The sequence below is a fragment of the Danio aesculapii genome, chromosome 15 (assembly GCF_903798145.1).
Source record: "Danio aesculapii chromosome 15, fDanAes4.1, whole genome shotgun sequence".
Lineage (NCBI taxonomy): Eukaryota > Metazoa > Chordata > Actinopteri > Cypriniformes > Danionidae > Danio > Danio aesculapii.
Genome location: NC_079449.1, coordinates 33,895,520 through 33,903,390, shown reverse-complemented (window position 1 = coordinate 33,903,390; position 7,871 = coordinate 33,895,520). Strand labels below are relative to the sequence as shown.

The following is a 7,871-nucleotide window of genomic DNA, read 5'->3' as shown; positions in this document are numbered from 1 at the left end:
TAACCTCTCTTTGGCTATTTCGGTACAATAATTTTGTAAATAGCTGATTGCTAAATGCATCTTAAAAGTCAATAGCTTCATGTTACCAAACAGAACGTTGCAGGTTGTAGAATCAATTCTTTTCCCCACTCGTCTTTTCAGTCTTCAAAAAATAAAACTCCGCTCCACTTAAAAGCACACGAAACCCCACTTATAGAATCATTTTAACATTCAGTACCTTAAAAAAGGCACACTCCACGATTTGTTTTGCAAATAAGCTCATTTACAACTCAAGGAGTGAAACAGTTAAGTTTTACCATTTCAAATCTTTGCGTTTGGTTGGAGCACTTTTAGCTTAGCATAAATCACAATCAGATTAGACCATTAGCATCTGGCTAGCTTAGATAATTTCTCCATTTAAAAGCTAGACTCCGCTGTAGTTACATTGTTTACTAAGGGTGAAGAAAAATGAAAACTTGCTATTTTTCCATCCGTCTTGGTACACCATGTAACTACAGAAGAGATGCTAATGGTCTAATCCAATTCAATGACTTATGCCAAGCTAAAGCTAAGTGCTCCCAATACATCTTAAAATCGGCTGAATTGATTCAAATATGGCAAAACTCAACTGTTGAGCCCATTTGCAAGATGGAATGGTCCTTTAAACAGTATGTTTCACTCTGAGCTTAACTAAAAATGTCAAGTATCGGCCATAATTTACAGTAGATATACCACAGTATACAGTTCAGTCCCCGCGAGGAGCGACAGTCTACAAGAAAAAGCTTGTGCTGGAGTTGCTTCCTTCATTGTAGACGGCGTCATCCGGTACTGAAAGCTGGCTGAAGATGGGAAGCCTGCGCCCGTTGGCAGACTCGGAGGATTCGGAGCCACTCATGCTGCTGGAGGAGCTACAGCTCCCACCCTCGTGGTCTGAGAGAGAGGTGTGGGACAGACTCCGAACGCCCAAGGACTCTCCACAGGTGGGACTCTGTCGCAGCATACTTCAGGCTGAGGAGGGGCCATTTGGGTGGGGGAAAGTCCTGAGTGAGAATACCCAGAGTCTGGAGAAGGTAGAAACTGAGGATGCAACTCTCGGGCCTGGTCTAGAAGAGTGTTTGGGTCAATATCTGGGAAGGCCAGCGAGAGGAGGTCAGAAATGGCAGTGGATGTAGGCGTCGAAACTGAGGGTGCGCGGAGGAATGAGGAAGAGGCGAGCGGGGCTTCTAGTGGTTGTGGAGTTGTTGAAATCCTGCGAAGCTGAAGCTCTGCTTGAGCAGCGGAGGCCGCTGGACTGTTGGGTTGGAGGTCTGGGGTCGGGACTGTGGTTGATCATCTTCGGCGTTGTGCACAAAGGGCAGCGAATGCCGTACGGGCAGAAACCAATAGAGTGGAAAGTACGGCAGGGTTCGGTCTTATATTTCGGGTGTCTGTTGAGATCTCGCAGCTCTCAGGACCGTGCGCGAACTGACACTTTCCGCCATATTTGCACACGCCTCTTTCAGCAAATGTGCGGCACAGTTCAGTCTTGTATCGTGATGAAGTGGCAGAAATAGAAGACGAGGAGCTGGATAAGGAAGCAGCACCTGATGTGACTGCAGTTTGCTTTAGATGACCAGCTTCGGCAGATGACCATCCAGGCCTCCAGCGTTACCCTCCACCATGCTAACGGAGCGCTCAGACCAAAATGACATCCGGCTCCATTTGGTGTGTGATTGGGAAGATACTTTCTGGGCAGCCCAGTAGTTTGCGTTCATGGTTCGCTCTCTATGCTGTCAATAGAAAGTCCTGAACCGCCAGAGGAAAGTGTGCAGGGACTGTCAGGCTTCCTATATCCAACAGGGGCTGTGTGCGCAGAGGTCTTCATTGGCTCTCGAAGATCAAGATTTAAAAGGTGCTGTAAGGAAAAGAAGAAGCCAATTAGACATCTTAAGACTTTTGATTTTATTTTATTAAATATAGATAATTTTATCATTTTCAATAGGAACTAACAAAACATCTATGAATTTGGCAAAAACGTGGATCAAGAAATCAATTTCAGTGCATATACTCTTCATATCATACACATAAGAAAATAACACATGTAATAAATATATTACTTTGGTGCAAAGTAAGTGTTATTCTATAAGTGGTTCAAAATCTTTAGAAAGACACAACTGTTTCAATCCCATTTTAAAAATGTAACAAAAAATAAATAAATAAATAAATAAAAAAAAATTTAAAAAAAGGAAAAAAACTACTTGAGTAAAATTGAAAAGGATTGCTGAAAGATTAATGTTAAATCTATAAAATGATTTGGATAAGTTGCATGCTTTACATTTATTAAAATAATAAAAGCTTGTTCAATTATTAACATTTAAAAAACGTTACAATGGAATACCAAATGTATAAGTAAAACTTGGGAAAGGAAAAGCTCACATGGGCCCTGTGGACGCATGAGGAGCGATATAGAGACTAGTTTATACAGTTGTTTTCAAAATAAACGGTTCACAAACGAGTCATTGTGCGTTTCCACTTTCTAGCACCACCACAAACTGATTAATACATTTAAACGAAAGGCTAATGCAAGAAAAAGCTAAAGATTTGCAACTACGATTTTTTTCGACTCCACTGAGTCGACTCAATAGAACAATTCGTAAGCGAATCGGACACATCAATTCAAAAACAATCAGTGAATCCTATAGTAAAAGACCGCGATTTTAAATATGAAAAAAACTCGTTGAGTCGTGTTAGTCACATATTTAAATTAAGATTCAAACAAACGCGAACTATGAGAACAAGACGACCTGCAGCATCTAATTGTTTTTCCTTCACCTCCACCGAATCGAGTTGTTTACATTCAAAAATCAAACGAAGTTAAAATATTTGTGCTTGAAATCTCAACAAAGCAACACGCATTTTGTTCTTTCATGCAATCCTCTTTAATATGCACTAGTGCAAAAATAGCACAGCATAACTTTAATGTTTGATTGCAATAAAAAGGCGCTTACTCGTGGCCCACGTTCCCCGGAGAAGTTGCTAGCTAGTTGAAATAACCGAATTGCTTCAATCGGTTATGTATATAAAACCCGTTGCATCGCAAATACATGCATTATATAGAAAAATCCATTTAAAAAACAGCGTACTGAAACACAAACATCACATATTTCATGGCTATGTGACTTGTCCTTAAAGTACACGATCCTTATTTATTCACATAAAGCTATATATATACCTTGCACAGGACATCATCCAGATCAATGAACTGATTGAGCGCGTATGATGGCATAGTCCTGCGTGGACGAAAACTTTATTTAGCAATTTCTTCGTGCTCCACTCAACTCTCTCGTAGTTTTCCTGAACTCCACGCTTTAGCTCAACACGTGTTTTTAAGGCTGCTGCGGGGCGACCACGCCTACGCGCTCTGCTGACTCCGCCCACTCCGTACTCCACTGTATACAAAGCGCGCGGTGATTGTTTTTGTTTGTTTGTGATGTCATTTGCATAACGTTACTTCTGAATGTTAGATTTACATATTTATCTTATATCAAAAATGTACTTGGGTGAATATATAGCTACTAATAAGGTAACTTGTACGGATAACGCCATATCAAAGTAGTTGAAATGCTCTTTTTCACCGCTTTAATAACTGCTTGATTTTCTGTCGTTTGATCTCGAAAGAGTGAACTTTATCGGTAATTTCCAATGTCTTATTCACTTACACTGTTATATACTGGTAAACTCAGTGTTGTGGCATTGTGGTGTCTCAAAATCTCACCCCTGCAGTTTTGTTTGTCACCATTTTAAGTTAGCTATGTTGAGGCTAGCTATATATTATGCAAATTCTTTATTATATTAAATTATAATTTAAAGTACTTCTTTAGGTTAATTGCCTTTTAAAGGCTCCATTTATTAAATCAACATTAAAACAATAAATATGAAATATTGCAATTCATAATTATTTTTTAGCATCATTGCTCCAGTCTTTCATGAAATCTTTTAAGATGCTAATGTAAAAGCATTTACTACTACATATCTGTGTATAATGTGTATATTGCTGAGTATATTAGTTTTGCTTCCATAAAGCTACTTACATTAGTGTATATTCAATTTTAGACAACGCAACATTTAGCGTTTAGAAGATTTAGCTTCAGAAGATTTAAGAAATAGATATTTGGTGGATCAAATATGGTTTTCAGTCACAACAAATGAAAACATTCATACAATATGCTACATACATCATTCACTTCATTTTAACAATCAGTGACTCTCACTGAATGCTTATTTTACTATCTATCCCCATTTACTTTAAGAAAACAATGTTTGAGGCCTGATTGTGAATCGTGTGAATGTGTTAAGACATCTCATGTTTGGATCACGTCTCTCTGTTGCTGTCAGAACTGGAGCCGACGACCCTCTGAGGTGCTTTGATACAACCTGGCAAAGGTGTTGAAAGTGTCACCTACCGGTGAAGAGGTTGACATTAAAGTATTTTATATCCTTGTTCCCAGTGACAACAGACACTGTGATCAGCTGATCCCACTGTGAAAGGAGACGTGAGGGGCTCTGATGCCACATGAAGACCCGCGGGTGCCGGCGTCTCCAACAGCTAAGGTAGATCTTCTACACATTTTGGTTAATTGGCCTTTGAAACCAAAGAGCTGCTCTCTTGGAGTATAAATCCAGTTTGCTCGAATGAATAATTTTCTTCCTCAGTAATTTTGTCATTTTGCAGTAAACATGTTTAAACATACTTTTAAAAAAATGAATTTACTTTAGAAGCTAAATTATAGATAAGACCAAAATGATAACGTTGTGTTGTTTTCTGCAAAAAAATTACTAAAATATATCGGCCTATTTGCAAAATAGGGTAAAATAGACGTATATTTAATCTCTGAATTAAGTTTTTTTCTGCCCACATGGCACAAATATTTTCTTTGAAGCATAATCTCACTTAATTTTGTTTATTTATTTATTAGAAAAAGAATTTAATAACTCAGATTCAATAATATTTTGCTTTTATATATGTTTCAATATATGATTGACTTAACCCTCATAATGCATTCAATTTTAATATAATTTATTCCATATTTGTTTAAACACAATATTTTAATATTTAAGTTAATATTTCACAATCTTTTTATATTTCACAATCTTTTAATATTTAAAATGTATCTTTTATTCGTTTATTTCTAAGAAAGCAACATTACAGTATTATCCTGAAAAAAAGAAAGAAATACTGTTTACTTGCAGAAATGTTCAGATGAAAAAATAACAATATTTCACACCATCAGCTTTTTTTTTTTTTTTTTTTTGACACTGATGCAGCTTTACAGTAAATTATTGACATTTACAGATGCTCCATAGTCATACATGCCTAGATCAAAAGTGATCGGAACATGAAAGTAAACGTATATGTCTCTAATTCTAAAAACTTAAATATCTTACCAAATATTTTCAGGAAATTAGTATGATGAACACTCATAAATGCTAAAAAGTCTAAATTTAGGACTGAGATGCCCATTATTTTAAGATTTTCTCTTAAATTTCCAAGTGAGAAGTTTACTTTTAGACTTAGGATGGCCCTGCATTTTAATGAATGATTACCAAATCTCATAATGATCAGTCCTATATTTAATTTTAGTTAAGCTCTCACCAATTGTACTTTAATAATCCAATACCAAAACAAATTTTAGCATTAGCTAATTAGCAAAAATCACCTTATTAAGATCATTGAATAAGGGAGCATTTACACAGCAGTGTTTTTTGGGCCTAAAAATGCTGACGTTCGACAATCAGCATAAACTAAAAACGTGATTTTCTTACATCATGATGTCCTGAATGTGTTTATAATTTCAGTCTACAGGCATGTGTGAGTATTTGGCAACCAAAACAACAATGGTGGACCATGTAGCATTTGTACCTTTTTTACAGTATTAATGGAAGACGTTTTTCATCTGCACCCAAAAATCTTTCAGTTTTAAACCCACCGCTGTCATGTAAACACCTTAATTGCCGATCAGGATTTGAGCTAGTTAGTGACTGTAATTTTACTCTCTTTCACCCTGTAAAGCCACGCTAATAAGATTTCCTCCTTTGTTAATGAAAAACAGAAAAGCCCCCTCCAAAAGAAAAAAAAAACCTGAAGCTTCCAACAAACCCCAGCACGTCATCATATGAAGGGCTTGTTGAGACACAAGGGCTCTTGTGAACTAGCGGACTTAAGTCTAATTTCCATCCATGCAGCTGTAACTTAACCTCACGACCGAACAAAACAGCTCCCCTGTCTAATACCTATTGTTAAGTTCCAGCTTATAATTAGAAACGTACTTTTAAGAAGAGGTCAAGGAACAGGGGACCCCATTAAGGAAAAACAACAACAAGTGGTTTGAACGAGGAGTGATGTAATGGTTATGGAGGAATACGTGAATCGGAAAAGTCGAAGTTAAAGTCCTCTGTGCTCATTAGAGACACAAATGATTGAGAAGTAAATACCTGGCGGCCTGGAACACTAAAGCTGTTGTCCTGGGTCATTAGTGTGTGATAAACAAGACATCTGGTCAGTTTGTTTTGGGTGCTCGGGAGAGGCATTAAGGACTTGGATGTTTGATGCAATGATGTTGAGTGAAAGGGGGGCTTTTTTTCTTTTCGGGTGGGTGTGGGGTGGTGTTTTCCTATTGCTCCACTGATTGAGCAAAGACTTTACAGCATAATGAGTGAAAAAGTTCTTGGGCCAAAAAGGCCTCCCTTCCCCCAAGCGGGACGGGCGGAGGAGGCTGAAAGGGGTGGAGGTGGGGGCAGGGAGGGCGGATTGTTTAGGGAAAGGGCAGAGAAGGCTGAAGACCCTCTCCAGTCTAATCCTTAATCACAACAGTGTCAGGAGGCAAAAAGGAACATCGCCCGAAAAGACACCCCCCACCTTTTGCTGCGCTCATCCCAGATGACCAGAAAGGACATTATTCAGCATAACCACACAGCCTTGTGCAGGAATGTGTGTGAATAACTAAACTAAAGTTCTTTATGCTGTAAAAAGTGTTGCATTGATCAAAAGTGAAAGTGTTTATGGGGATGCACACGAATTCTGTTTGAAATTAGTGCTGGTTTATTTTAAGAACCACGCTTTTTAGAAAGTTTCAGAACACTTCGCTGTAAAAACGTGATTTTTACACACTCTTGTTTCAGTGATTTCCATAAATCATGTTTTTTTGCAATTGTACTCTTCAATGCTTTACATAAAACCGTGATTTCAGAAAATGACTACAAATGGAGTAGTAATAAATCAAATAAACTCTTCAAGTGTATTCATGATTGCTTAAAATTTTTTCAAAATACATTTTTCAAAACCACCGTATTTGAATGATTTTTGAAGTGTGACTGAAGACTGGAAAATTCAAAATACTTCGTCGGCCGTAATTTTTGCGAATGTAATACGTTGCTCTATTTACGTTTCTTTGCACATTTCAAATGACTAATCCTTAAAGGGCACTGTCTATTTTGGCGAATCTGAAATATGTTACTTAGGGTACGTTTTGTTGTACATTTCAGATACATATCCTTCTTATAGAGAAGGTGCCGCTTTTTGTCCAGGTTGTACAGCGAACCATTCACCTGCACTCTTCCCTAAACCCAACCAATAATGTTTTCAAAAGCAAACATAAGAGAAAAACACCACAGAGTTGTATCTTGTCTTGACATTTATTTGATCTCTTTTGTGGAAATGTAAGTACATATTTGCAATTCTGTGGTTGATTTTTCTGATTCTGATTGGGATATAATTAAAGTGATCGCCAGCAATCTAGCTGTTGTAGATCGCTGATGAACACTCCCTATCATTCACCCTCTACACATCTGCCACTGAAATTAACTACATATCCCATCATGCAACTCACTCACACCCAGATCACCCTTTGATTAAC

The 7,871-nt window shown here is 37.7% G+C and overlaps 1 pseudogene; it reads right to left on the bottom strand.

The window, feature by feature from the left end:
- Window positions 1-706: 706 nt before the first annotated feature.
- Window positions 707-3,249, bottom strand: LOC130242264 (mRNA decay activator protein ZFP36L1-like; annotated as a pseudogene).
- Between the last annotated feature and the right edge of the window lie 4,622 nt (window positions 3,250-7,871).